General features: G+C 42.5%; 1 protein-coding gene across 3 annotated transcripts in view; it reads right to left on the bottom strand.

The window, feature by feature from the left end:
- The window catches only part of CTNS (cystinosin, lysosomal cystine transporter), a 39,368-nt gene that overhangs the window by 26,159 nt on the left and 280 nt on the right, over nucleotides 1-12,929 (bottom strand). Inside the window, exon 2 of one of the 3 annotated variants that reach the window (XM_044283742.1) lies at nucleotides 995-1,254. The exons of the other annotated variants lie outside the window; for them this stretch is intronic. The gene's annotated coding sequence lies outside the window, so the exon portion shown is untranslated. The remainder of the gene's footprint in view (nucleotides 1-994; nucleotides 1,255-12,929) is intronic. 3 annotated transcript variants of the gene reach the window in all.

Here is a 12,929-nt window from a genome sequence, read left to right as displayed (position 1 = left end):
GTGACTCGGATGAACTTATCCTCCTCAGCAGAGGTGACTCTTGGTCTTCCTTTCCTGGGGCGGTCCGCATGTGAGCCAGTTTCTTTGTAGCACTTGATGGTTTTTGTGACTGCACTTGGGGACACTTTCAAATTTCTCCCAATTTTTCGGACTGACTGACCTTAATTTCTTAAAGTAATGATGGCCACTCGTTTTTCTTTACTTAGCTGCTTTTTTCTTGCCATAATACAAATTCTAACAGTCTATTCAGTAGGACTATCAGCTGTGTATCCACCTGACTTCTCCACAACGCAACTGATGGTCCCAACTCCATTTATAAGGCAAGAAATCCCACTTATTAAACCTGACAGGGCACACCTGTGAAGTGAAGACCATTTCAGGTGACTACCTCTTGAAGCTCATCAAGAGAATGCCAAGAGTGTGCAAAGCAGTAATCAAAGCAAAAGGTGGCTACTTTGAAGAACCTAGAATATGACATATTTTCAGTTGTTTCACACTTTTTTGTTATGTATATCATTCCACATGTGTTAATTCATAGTTTTGATGCCTTCAGTGTGAATCTACAATTTTCATAGTCAGGAAAATAAAGAAAACTCTTTGAATGAGAAGGTGTGTCCAATATTTTAGTCTGTACTGTATATGTTCAAAATATGGCGCTATTGCACCTAAATAAAAAATATAGAGCGCTCTGAGTACAATGATGTCAAGTTATAGATATTGATTCATATTTATCCTTAATTGGATAGTAACGTACTCTTATATTTATATAATTGATGATCTTATTGTAAAATCCAAATAAGATTACAGCCTGTCTCTGGGTAATCTAGAGCTGCTTGGTTGGACTGGGATAAGATGTGTGGATAGGACACTGGTTGGTATTATCCAAAGTGAGTTCTTTATCTCCCAATGTACCGATAAGTATGTTTCTGCCAGTGCAGATTTAAATATTCTATATCTACTCCTAGGTAATGCAGTTTTTATATTATTACGTTACCCGTCCTGCAGATTGCTTAAATCGGGAGTTGCCCACCGGGATATGTACTCGTGTTCTCCGCTGTGCTCGCCTGCTCCTAACGTGGCGTCCCACGAGGGCGGGAGCTTCAGCGGTATCTTGTCCGCAAAATGGATGCAGAGACGGTGGGCTGCTTGTGTCCTCGATGTCTTCAATAGAACAGAGTTGGCTATACGGTCCTTTACAGGATTGCTTGAAAAAATGCTGGTTGTTTCGAAGCGCAATGCTTCTTCCTCAGTGGCCTGCAGTGTAGACATATGGTATAGCTTATAAAGGAAATTGTTTCACTTTGAGGGAGGTTTTCCCCAAAAAACCAAAAGGTGATGGTAAAAACATGGAGTGGATCGTCTTACTTTTGTAGGGTATAATAAATGTGTGTTATACAAAAATAAAAATAAAGATAAAAACTTGATTCTTCTATCAACAACGCTTGTATGTGTAAATGCTGGGGTTCAATTTCATAAATATTGTAGCTTATTGTTATGTTGTGCTATTGTTGCTCCGAACTGGGGATCGTGATTGTTATATTGTGACAGGATGATGAGGGAATGTATGACATGAATATAATGTCCAAATGTGAAATTTATGTACGGCTATGTTCACTTTCTAATTGTTATATATAAATGTTTGGAGCTGTGCGTTTTGAGTGCGGTATGCGGTGCAAAAAAATGTTTTATGTGATAAATTGTGTTGGAATGATGACAAGTGGTACAGGACCGTTATAAAAGTGATACGGCACCTGCTGTGTGGTGCATCGTCTCGCTTTGATAGAGTGTGGTGAATTTTATAAGCTTGGGAATAAAAATAGAAACATAATTATAAAAACATTATTTTTCTGTTAGCCACACACGTATATATAGATGCTGGTGTTCATTTCCATGGATGTTGTGATGTTTACTCTTCATACTAGAGATCGTGGATACAGCATGTCCGTATAGTATGTGATTATATTGTTACTATGTGGATAAGTAAATCGAGAATAATGTCAAAGTCTGGAATTTATAATGATTATGTTGACTTTTTTATGTTATTATATGGGAGTTTTTGGAAATATTAGTGCTGCTGGTGCGGGTAGTGCAGTAGAGAGCGTTAGTGAGTGCGGTATTGATACGGTATCTAGTGCAAAGATGTTTTGTGTGAATATGGTGCGGGGATGTGTAGTATTGACAGGTATTCCAGTTCCATTATAACAGTGGTATAATACAGTGTGTAAAATGTTTTTCTTCGTGCCAGATTTATTTGTTAATGTTTGTATTGGGATCGATTTAGTCCATTGTTGTTATTGGGAGTGGTTGGAAGTGCTGTGCTTTTTCAATGTCAATGTGTTTATTTCTTTTATTTGTGTATTGATGCATTTTATTATAATATTAATATTTTTATTTTTCATGCTAATATACAACTCGAAGGGGATATCTATGAGGTATATGAAACATTGAAGATAAACGAGACGCATGCAGGCCATGTAAAGACACATGAAAAGGTATGTGGATGCGTGTAGATAGTGGGGTCGGGGGGCTAGCCGGGAGGGGGGATCGGGGTGCTGGTAGACAGCCGGACTCCGATCCCACGTCCCTGACTGCCGCCCGCCCCTTAATCGTTGTGTTGATGCTGAACTACAAGAAACTAAAAATTTCTATCTCCGCATTCAATCCGGCTGGAATTAGGGTGTCGAATTCAAAAGATTCTCCTTGATTCTATCCTAGACATGTTAATAATGTGGTTGCCACCTCTCCAGTGTCTCCTGATCCTCTCGATGGCCACAAATGTCAGGGTAAGAGGGGTCACTGTTGTGGTGGTTTTTGTAATGTTTTGAAACTGAATGTGATTCAAACCCTTTTCTGATGTTCTCCATGTGTTCCGAGACCCTCTTTTTGAAAGGACGTTTAGTACGTCCAACGTATTGCTTATGGCATGGACATTCCAGAATGTAAATGACATCGGTTGAGTCACAGATGAGATCATCTTTTATCTCAAATTTAAAAGTGTTTTGTGTGGATCTAATCTCTATTTTTTTTTGGGTGAACACGGTGGCTTTGCAATTGTTACATTTACCGCATCTGTGGAAGCCCTTAACCTCCTCAGGCCCGCCGTACGCAGGATTGCGTCTTTGCGGCGGCCCTGTTATTCAGAGTGGACGTGCCGGGGCGTAATCTTGCGAGACGCAAGATTTCGGGCAAAGCCGGCCCGCGCATGCGCATCGCGGGCCGGCAAAAGTTAAAAGACAATTTCGTCATCAGCCTGCCAGCCAATGATTGTAGCTGGCAGGCTGATGATTTTCAAAAAAAATAATCAGAAGCCATCTAACACATTATAATTTCGTCGGTTGGTTCCAGCAGAGGAGCACAGATCACAGTGAGTACACACCAAACACCACACTTAGCCCCCAGATCACCCTCCATCACCCCAATTAACCCCTTGATCGCCCCTGTCAATCACCTAGTGAAAGGGAAAAAAGTGATCAGTGTAAACTGTCACTTTTTTTTCCCACTGGTATTGACTGATAGTTTTAGGATAGTTTAGGTCCCTTGGTTAGGTAGTTAGCGATCGTTTAGCGCCCAGCCCACCGCACCGCAGTCACTGATTCGCTGATTTAGCATATCGCTAATCAGCATTTGTACTTTTATAGTATCTGTAAGTGATCAGAACTGATCACAGTCAAATCTATAATAGTATTAGTGTCACCTTAGCTCGCCCTCCACGCAAAACGCAGTGTTTGCCCGATCAGGCCTGATCGGTCGCCCACACGTGCGTTCACCCACGCCCGCCCCGTCGCAGTGACAAAAAAAATATATTTTTTGATCACTGCACAATCACTTTACAAGCGCTGCGGCGATAAAAAAATAATCTGTTTAGATATTTTTTATCAATCGCAGCGGCTTCCGGTACTTCGCTAGCCTCCCATTTGTAAGAGAGGCTTGCTTTTTTTCTTGGGTAGTCTCAGGGACTACCCCCTAAATTTAGTTGACCAAATGGCAAACAAGGGGTATTCTTCTGAAGAGGCTTACAGGCTTCTGACCCAGTCGGATGAGGAATGGGAACCCTCATCTGACGAATCCAGCGGGTCAGAATATGAACCTGTAGAAAGCAGTGGCTCTCTGACCCAAAGTTCGGACGAGGAGGTTGAGGTCCCTGATACCACCAGGCGTACCCGGCCCCAGGTTGCGCAGGATCCGCTTCAAGGGCAGCAGAGTGGGGCTGGCGCTGTCGGATTACGTGGTGAGGCATACACCAGCAGCGCAGCCCATCCTGGATCTAGTACCAGCAGTGCCGTACAACATGGTGAAGTGGCGAGCACCAGAAGGGCAGTTGAAGCTGGTACGGTGGCACGTGCATTAGTTCCCCCGTCGCAGCCACCGCACAGACAGGCCCGTAGAGCCCCTAGAGTCCCTGAGGTGCTGGCAAACCCTGATTGGCAGCCCCCAACTTCAGCCGCACCAATAGTTCCCCCTTTCACCACCCAGTCTGGAGTTCGGGTTGAGACAGCTCAGATCGGTTCGGCACTGGGGTTTTTTGAGCTGTTCTTGACTGCGGAGCTCTTGGACTTAGTTGTGTCAGAAACAAACCGATATGCCACTGAATTTATAGCCGCCAACCCGGGAAGCTATTATGCCCAGTCTTTCCGGTGGAAACCCGTCCAAGTTTCCGTATTTAAAATTTTTCTGGGCCTTCTCCTCAACATGGGCTTAACTAAAAAGCATGAATTGCGGTATACAAATTTGCAGATTTGTATACCCCTGAGCAAAACATCTGCGTAGACGAGAACCTTATACATTTTACCGGGCGCCTTGGCTTTAAACAATACATCCTAAGCAAGCGCGCCTGGTATGGGGTCAAATTGTATAAGCTCTGTGAAAGGGCCACAGGCTATACCCACAAATTTTTGATCTATGAGGGTAAAGATCAGACCCTGGAGCCGGTCAGTTGCCGTGACTACCTGGGGAGCAGTGGGAAGACAGTCTGGGACTTGGTGTCACCCTTATTTGGCAAGGGGTACCATCTTTATGTGGACAATTTCTACACAAGTGTGCCCCTCTTCAGGCATTTGTTCCTAGAACAGATTGGCTGCTGTGGCACCGCGCGAACTAGTCGCCGGGGCTTCCCCCAACGGCCCCTTACCACCCGTCTTGCAAGGGGGGAGAGGGCTGCCTTGTGTAACCAAGAACTGCTCGCGGTGAAATGGAGAGACAATCGTGACGCTTACATGCTCTCCTCTATTCACGCAGACACGACAATCCAAATTGAACGAGCAACCAGTGTCATTGAAAAGCCCCTCTGTGTCCACGACTATAATTCGCTCATGGGAGGGGTGGACTTCAATGACCAAATCTTGGCTCCTTATCTACTTTCCCGCAGGACCAGACGCTGGTATAAGAAGGTGTCTTTATATTTGATTCAATTGGCTGCATATAATAGTTTTGTTCTCTACAGTAAGGCTGGGAGAACAGGATCCTTCCTCAAATTTCAGGAAGAGATCATCGAGAACCTCCTGTATCCAGGAGGTTCCGTGGCCCCATCCACCAGTGTAGTGAGCAGTCTACACGAGCGACATTTCCCCAGTGTCGTTGCTGGTACCTCAAACCGACCGCCACCCCGAAAGAAATGTTGTGTCTGTAGCAGGAGTGGAATAAGGCGTGACACCCGCTATTTCTGTCCTGACTGCCCTGACCACCCTGCCCTATGCTTAGGGGAGTGTTTCCGGAAGTACCACACACAGGTACACTTAGCATAGGGAATGCGTTTCACAGGACAGGCACACAGGGCTATTAGGGCCCATTTACACAGAGCTGCTGCAAACCTCTCCTTTCACCTGGGACAAAGTGCATAATGTACTTCGCCACATCTTTGGGCGATTTGCGCTTTGCACATTGTCCCATGGGGAAGGAGAGGTTTGTCCTATAAAGGTAAAAAAAAAAAAAAAAAAAAAAAAAAAAAAAATCACCGGTAAGCAAAAAAGTTAACGGTCTGTTCAAAAAGTTTAATAAAGTTTATATGTTCCGTTCAAATGTTATTATAAAGTTAATAAAATTTATTGCGTTGCAGCCTGTTTTTTTCTTTTTTGTTTTGTTTTTTTTACCTTCCAGGTAGACCAACCGATCGACTAGCTGCAGCACTGATGTGCATTCTGACAGAAGCATTGCGCTGCTGTCAGATTACACACAAGTCGGTGTATGCGGCACTGCAAGACGAGATTTCTCCTCTGCAGTAAAAGATATGTTTGCCGAGGCATATGAGCTGAGGAGGCGGCGGTGTTCATAGGCTTTGGCAAACACTTTGTATATAAAAAATATATATAATCCCGGCAATAATTTATTCATCCACATCGATGTGAATGGAGAAATCGGGTTTGCCAGGGCATACGAGCTAAGTGGGTATGGATGTTGGGCGGAGCTCCTATGTCCTGGCAGACGCCTTTCCCCTCCTTTTTTTTTTTGGGCAGAGATTTTTTCATCCACATTGATCAATGCGAATGAAGAAATCTGTGTCGTTCATTTTTTCTTTCAGCCCAGAGGCTGAACGAAAAAAAAATATATCATTACCCGTATGCTCAATATAAGGAGAATAGCAGAAACTCCTAATGCTGGCCATACATGTAATGATTGCGGAGACCCTCAAATGCCAGGGCAGTACAAACACCCCACAAATGACCCCATTTTAGAAAGAAGACACCCCAAGGTATTCGCTGAGGGGCATATTGAGTCCATGAAAGATTGAAATTTTTGTCCCAAGTTAGCGGAAAGTGAGACTTTGTGAGAAAAAATAAAAATAAAATCAATTTCCGCTAACTTGTGCAACAAAAAAAAAAAATATTCTATGAACTCGCCATGCCCCTCATGGAATACCTTGGGGTGTCTTCTTTCCAAAATGGGGTCACATGTGGGGTATTTATACTGCCCTGGCATTTTAGGGGCCCTAAAGCGTGAGAAGAAGTCTGGGATCCAAATGTCTAAAAATGCCCTCCTAAAAGTAATTTGGGCCCCTTTGTGCATCTAGGCTGCAAAAAAGTGTCACACGTGTGGTATCGCCGTACTCAGGAGAAGTTGGGCAATGTGTTTTGGGGTGTCATTTTACATATACCCATGCTGGGTGAGATAAATATCTCGGTCAAATGCCAACTTTGTATAAAAAAAATGGGAAAAGTTGTCTTTTGCCGAGATATTTCTCTCTCCCAGCATGGGTATATGTAAAAAGACACCCCAAAACACATTGCCCAACTTCTCCTGAGTACGGCGATACCACAAGTGTGACACTTTTTTGCAGCCTAGGTGGGCAAAGGGGCCCACATTCAAAGAGCACCTTTAGGATTTCACAGGGCATTTTTTACACATTTTGATTTCAAACTACTTCTCACGCATTAGGGCAAGTGACCCCATTTTGGAAAGAAGACACCCCAAGGTATTTCGTGATGGGCATAGTGAGTTCATGGAAGTTTATTTTTTTTTGTCACAAGTTAGTAGAATATGAGACTTTGTAAGGAAAAAAAAGAATTCATCATTTTCCGCTAACTTGTGACAAAAAATAAAAAGTTCTATGAACTCACTATGCCCATCAGTGAATACCTTAGGGTGTCTACTTTCCGAAATGGGGTCATTTGTGGGGGTTTTCTACTGTCTGGGCGTTGTAGAACCTCAGGAAACATGATAGGTGCTCAGAAAGTCAGAGCTGCTTCAAAAAGTGGAAATTCACATTTGTGTACCATAGTTTGTAAATGCTATGGGCCAGATTTATCATGACTCTGACAGCTCACTCCACTTTAACATATGGCTAAAGTCAGTTTTAGCCAAGTGAGATTTATGATCGGCCCTTTAAGACTGTAATAAATGTGGTTTGACGGTAGCAGTTTATCCGTCAGTAAGCAGCTTTACAAAAGTCGCACATCTTTACGAAAAAGTCGCACGTTTTTATGAAAAAGTTGCATGTTCTATTAAAAAGTCTCATAAGATAAGCATGGTCCTCACTGGAGTGAAATTGCGACTTTTTAAATAGTCCCAATAGTAAATCTGTCTAGAGATTCATTTACATAAGAAAACACGCCCACTTTCAGAAAACTGGCGAGCATAGTGCAGAGCAGAAAAAAGTCGCAAATTTGTGCGCAGTTTTTTTTAGCGTTTGGGACTTTTTGGGGGACTTTTTCACTCCATTATTCTGACCTGAGCTAATGATAAATCTGGCCCTATAACTTTTACCCAAACCATTTTTTTTTTTACCTAAACATTTTTTTTTAATCAAAGACATGTAGAACAATAAATTTAGAGGAAAATTTAAATAGAAATGTAGTTTTATTTGACAACTGAAACTGAAAAATGACATTTTTTTGTAAAAAAAATCAGTAAATTTTGATTAATATCAAAAAAAGTAAAAATGTCAGCAGCAATAAAATACCACCAAATGAAAGCTCTATTAGTGAGAAGAAAAGGAGGTAAAAATCATTTGGGTGGTAAGTTGTTTGAGCAATAAACCGTGAAAGTAGTGTAGTGCAGAAGTGTAAAAAGTGGTCTGGTCATTAAGGGTGTTTAACCCCTTCACGTCTGCAATCTGTATATATATACGTGATAGCTGCACATACCCCGTGCAGCTACCATGTATATATACGTTCTGGCAGCTCTTTAATCCAAGCGCTGCAAAGCGCTTGGATTAAAGCTTCTGCCCCTGTCCTGCTGCTGTCACGGACAGCATACAGTGCAGTAATGCCGGCAAGGGACCAATCAGAGTGGCCCCTTGCCGGCAATCGATCCGATTGGTTAGTCTGTGCAGATCGCGGCAGTGTTAAAATGCCGGTTTCAGGCTCTGATCTGCGCTCTGCAGATCAGAGCCTGAAATCGGTAATGTGTCCTGAAGCCCCCGATCTGTGCCCCCTTGAAGCCCCCTCCTTGTTCTTGTCCTGCCCCCGATGCGGTCCGCCCCCTCCTGCCCTGATCTGTGCCCCCTTCTTGTCCATCTTCTTATCCTGCCCCCCCCCCCCCCCGATGCGGTCCGCCCCCTCCTGCCCCGATCTGGAAGTAAAATGCTGCCCCCCCTCCCCCGTTTCCAGCACTGCCCCCTGTCCGCTGCCCCCTGTCCCCTGCCCCCGATGCGGCCCCCCTTGTGTGTGTGATTGCGGCGGCTCCATTCCTGAGCCGCCGCCATCAGCAGCGTGTGTCAGCTCTATGCTGACACTGCTGTAACCCCATAGATGCCGCAGTAGCGGCATCCATGGGGTTAATAGAGGGAGGGGGCTCCCTCTCTCTCAACCACCAGGGCTGCTGCGATCGCAGCGCCCGATGGTTGCCATGGCAACCGGACGCTTTGCAAAGGCGTCCGGTTGCCATGGTATAGGCGTCCAGTGCTGCCACCTACAGGCATCTGATTGTATTATACTTTGCAATGCAAGAGCATTGCAAAGTATAATACAACCATCAGCCCCACTGGATCTTCAAGATCCAAGAGGGAACTGATAAAAAAAAAGTGAAAATAATAAAAGTAAAAATAAATAAATAAAAATGTAAAAAATTTCCTTTTCCTATAAAAAACAAACAAACAAAAACCACACATATTAGGTGTCACCGCGTCCATAACGACCATCTCTATAAATATATCACATCATCAACCCCGTCCAATAAACACCATAAAAAATAAAAACGGTGTAAAAAAAATAAGCCATTTTTGTCACCTTACATCACAAAAAGTGCAACACCAAGCGATCAAAAAAGGCGAATAAACCCCAAAATAGTACCAATCAAACCGTTACCTCATCCTGCAAAAAATGAGCCCATATTTAAGACAATCGCCCAAAAAATAAAAAAGCTATGGCTCTCAGACTATGGATACACTAAAACATCATTTTTTTGGTTTCAGAAATGCTATTATTGTGTAAAACATAAATAAATAAGAAAAAGTATATATATTGGGTATTGCCACGTCCGTAACGATCTGCTCTATAAAACTGTCACATGACCTAACCCCTCAGATGAACACTGTAAAAAAAAAAAAAAAAAAAAAAACTGTTCCAAAACAGCCAATTTTTTGGCCACCTTGTCCCATAAAGTGTAATAATGAATGATCAAAAAATCCTATGTACCCAAAAATGGTACCAATAAAAACCTCAACTCTTTCTGCAAAAAACGAGCCCCTGCACAAGACGATCGGTAGAAAAATAAAAAACATATGGCGTTCAGAAAACCAATCCAGCAAAATCTGCCTTCCAAAAACCATACGGTGTTCCTTTCCTTCTGCGCCCTTACATCAGTTTACGACCACATGTGGGGTGTTTCTGTAAACCGCAGAATCAGAGTAATAAAGATTGAGTATTGTTTGGCTGTTAACCCTTAATGTGTTAAAGAAAAAAATGTAATAAAATAGAAAATCTGCTAAAAAAGTGAAATTTAGAAATTTCATCTCCATTTTCCTTTAATTCTTGTGGAACACCTAAAGGGTTAATAACGTTTGTAAAATTGGTTTTAAGTAACTTGAGGGGTGTAGTTTCTACAATGGGGTCATTTATGGGGGGTTTCCACTATGTAAGCCCCACAAAGTGACTTCAGACCTGAACTAGTCCTTAAAAAGTAGGGTTTTGGAAATTTTCTTAAAAATTTTAAGAATTGCTTCTAAACTTCTAAGGGCTCTTTCACACCTGCGTTCTTTTCTTCCGGCATAGAGTTCCGTCGTCAGGGCTCTATGCCGGAAGAATCCTGATCAGTTTTATCCTAATGCATTCTGAATGGAGAGAAATCCATTCAGGATGCATCAGGATGTCTTCAGTTCAGGACCGGAACGTTTTTTGGCCGGAGAAAATACCGCAGCATGCTGCGCTTTTTGCTCCGGCCAAAAATCCTGAAGACTTGCCGCAAGGCCGGATCCGGAATTAATGCCCATTGAAAGGCATTGATCCGGATCCGGCCACAAGCTAAACGTCGTTTCGGCGCATTGCCGGATCCGACGTTTAGCTTTTTCTGAATGGTTACCATGGCTGCCGGGACGCTAAAGTCCTGGCAGCCATGGTAAAGTGTAGCGGGGAGCGGGGGAGCAGTATACTTACCGTCCGTGCGGCTCCCGGGGCGCTCCAGAGTGACGTTAGGGCGCCCCACGCGCATGGATCACGTGATCGCATGGCACGTCATCCATGCGCATGGGGCGCTCTGACGTCATTCTGGAGCACCCCGGGAGCCGCACGGACTGTAAGTATACTGCTCCCCCGCTCCCCACTACTACTATGGCAACCAGGACTTTAATAGCGTCCTGGCTGCCATAGTAACACTGAAAGCATTTTGAAGACGGATCCGTCTTCAAATGCTTTCAGTACACTTGCGTTTTTCCGGATCCGGCGTGTAATTCCGGCAAGTGGAGTACACGCCGGATCCGGACAACGCAAGTGTGAAAGAGGCCTAAGCCTTGTAATGTCCTAAAAAAATAAAATAACATTTCCAAAATGATGCCAACATAAAATAGACATGTGGGGAATGTTATGTAATAAATATTTTATGAGGTATCACTTTCTGTTTTAGAAGCAGAGAAATAGAAATTTAGAAAATTGCTAATTTTTACAATTTTTGGGTAAATTGGGGATTTTTTTTTTTAAAAAAAAGGAGATATATATTGACTCAAATTTATGACTGTCATGAAGTACAATGTGTCACGAGAAAACAGTCTCAGAACGGCGTGGATAAGTAAAAGTGTTCCAAAGCTATTACCACTTAAAGTGACGCATGTCAGATTTGTACATTTTGACCTGGACATTGGGTCATCAATGACCTTTGGTCATGAAAGGGTTAAGCTAGGGGAGCTGAGGCGGTTAAATGACAACCAATTGGATGAATTCGGCGTAGTGTTTGTCTTGATGGTCGGTGCTACTTTAAGGCTTAAGTTTGCGGTTATAGTATATGTTATTTGTGGTCTACTGGTAGGACAGATCCTATAGTTTTGTCTTTTAAAAAGGGGAGGCCAATTCTTATTTATTATCTGTTCGACTTTTTTGTGTTGAACGTGAAAGGGTAAAATGATGCGGAGAACATCTTCCTGTTTGGATGTTTGATCTATGGGTTCAAAAAAGTCTGTTCAATTTTCAATTGAATCTATTGGGTAGGCCTTTGTTAAAAAATCTTGTTTCAGTTTTGCTGCTTTCTGTTCGAATTGGTCGTTGTTGGTGCAATTGCGTTTTATTCTGATCTGCTTTTACTTATTGTCTTTATTATAATTATCAAATAAATCGGTTGCAACTTTTATATTATCAAGTGTTATCTTCTGACAACAGTCGTATGACATCTTTTCAGCATTTTTAGGTTTCCAACAAAGAAATTTACATGACATTGAGATATATTTAGTTGTTATATACGTTTCTGGATATTGGAGTGTCTCCCTCATCCGAGAGCACCTAAAGGAATATATGTCCATACTATACATATTGCTATCAATATATGCAGCCAGCGACAGACGAGTGCCCCCCGAAACCCACAATTAATTAGCATTAATATTAGTTTTAGTATAGGGGTTAGTATTAGGTTTAGTATAGGGGTTAGGATTAGTAATAGGATTAGGCTTACTATAGGAGTAGTATTAGGGTTAGGTATTGGGTTTAGTATAGGGGTTAATATTAGTTTTAGTATACTGGTTAGTATTAGGTTTAGTATAGGGGTTAGGATTAGGGCTACTATAGTAATTAGTATTAGGTTTAGTATACCGGTTAGGTATTGGGTTTAGTATAGGATTAGGCTTACTATAGGAGTTAGTATTAGGGTTAGGTATTGGGTTTAGTATAGGGGTTAATATTAGGTTTAGTATAGGGGTTAGGATTAGTAATAGGATTAGGCTTACTATAGGAGTAGTATTAGGTTTAGTATAGGGATTAGGATTACTATAGGAGTTAGTATTAGGGTTACCTGAAATCTACCTCTCTCCACTAGCACCTAAGCCAGGAGTAATCAAGTGCCGACACAAAGTCATGATC

The sequence above is a fragment of the Bufo gargarizans genome, chromosome 3 (assembly GCF_014858855.1).
Source record: "Bufo gargarizans isolate SCDJY-AF-19 chromosome 3, ASM1485885v1, whole genome shotgun sequence".
NCBI classification, from domain to species: domain Eukaryota; kingdom Metazoa; phylum Chordata; class Amphibia; order Anura; family Bufonidae; genus Bufo; species Bufo gargarizans.
Note: the sequence above shows the minus strand (reverse complement) of the source record. Positions and strands in the feature narration are given on the sequence as shown.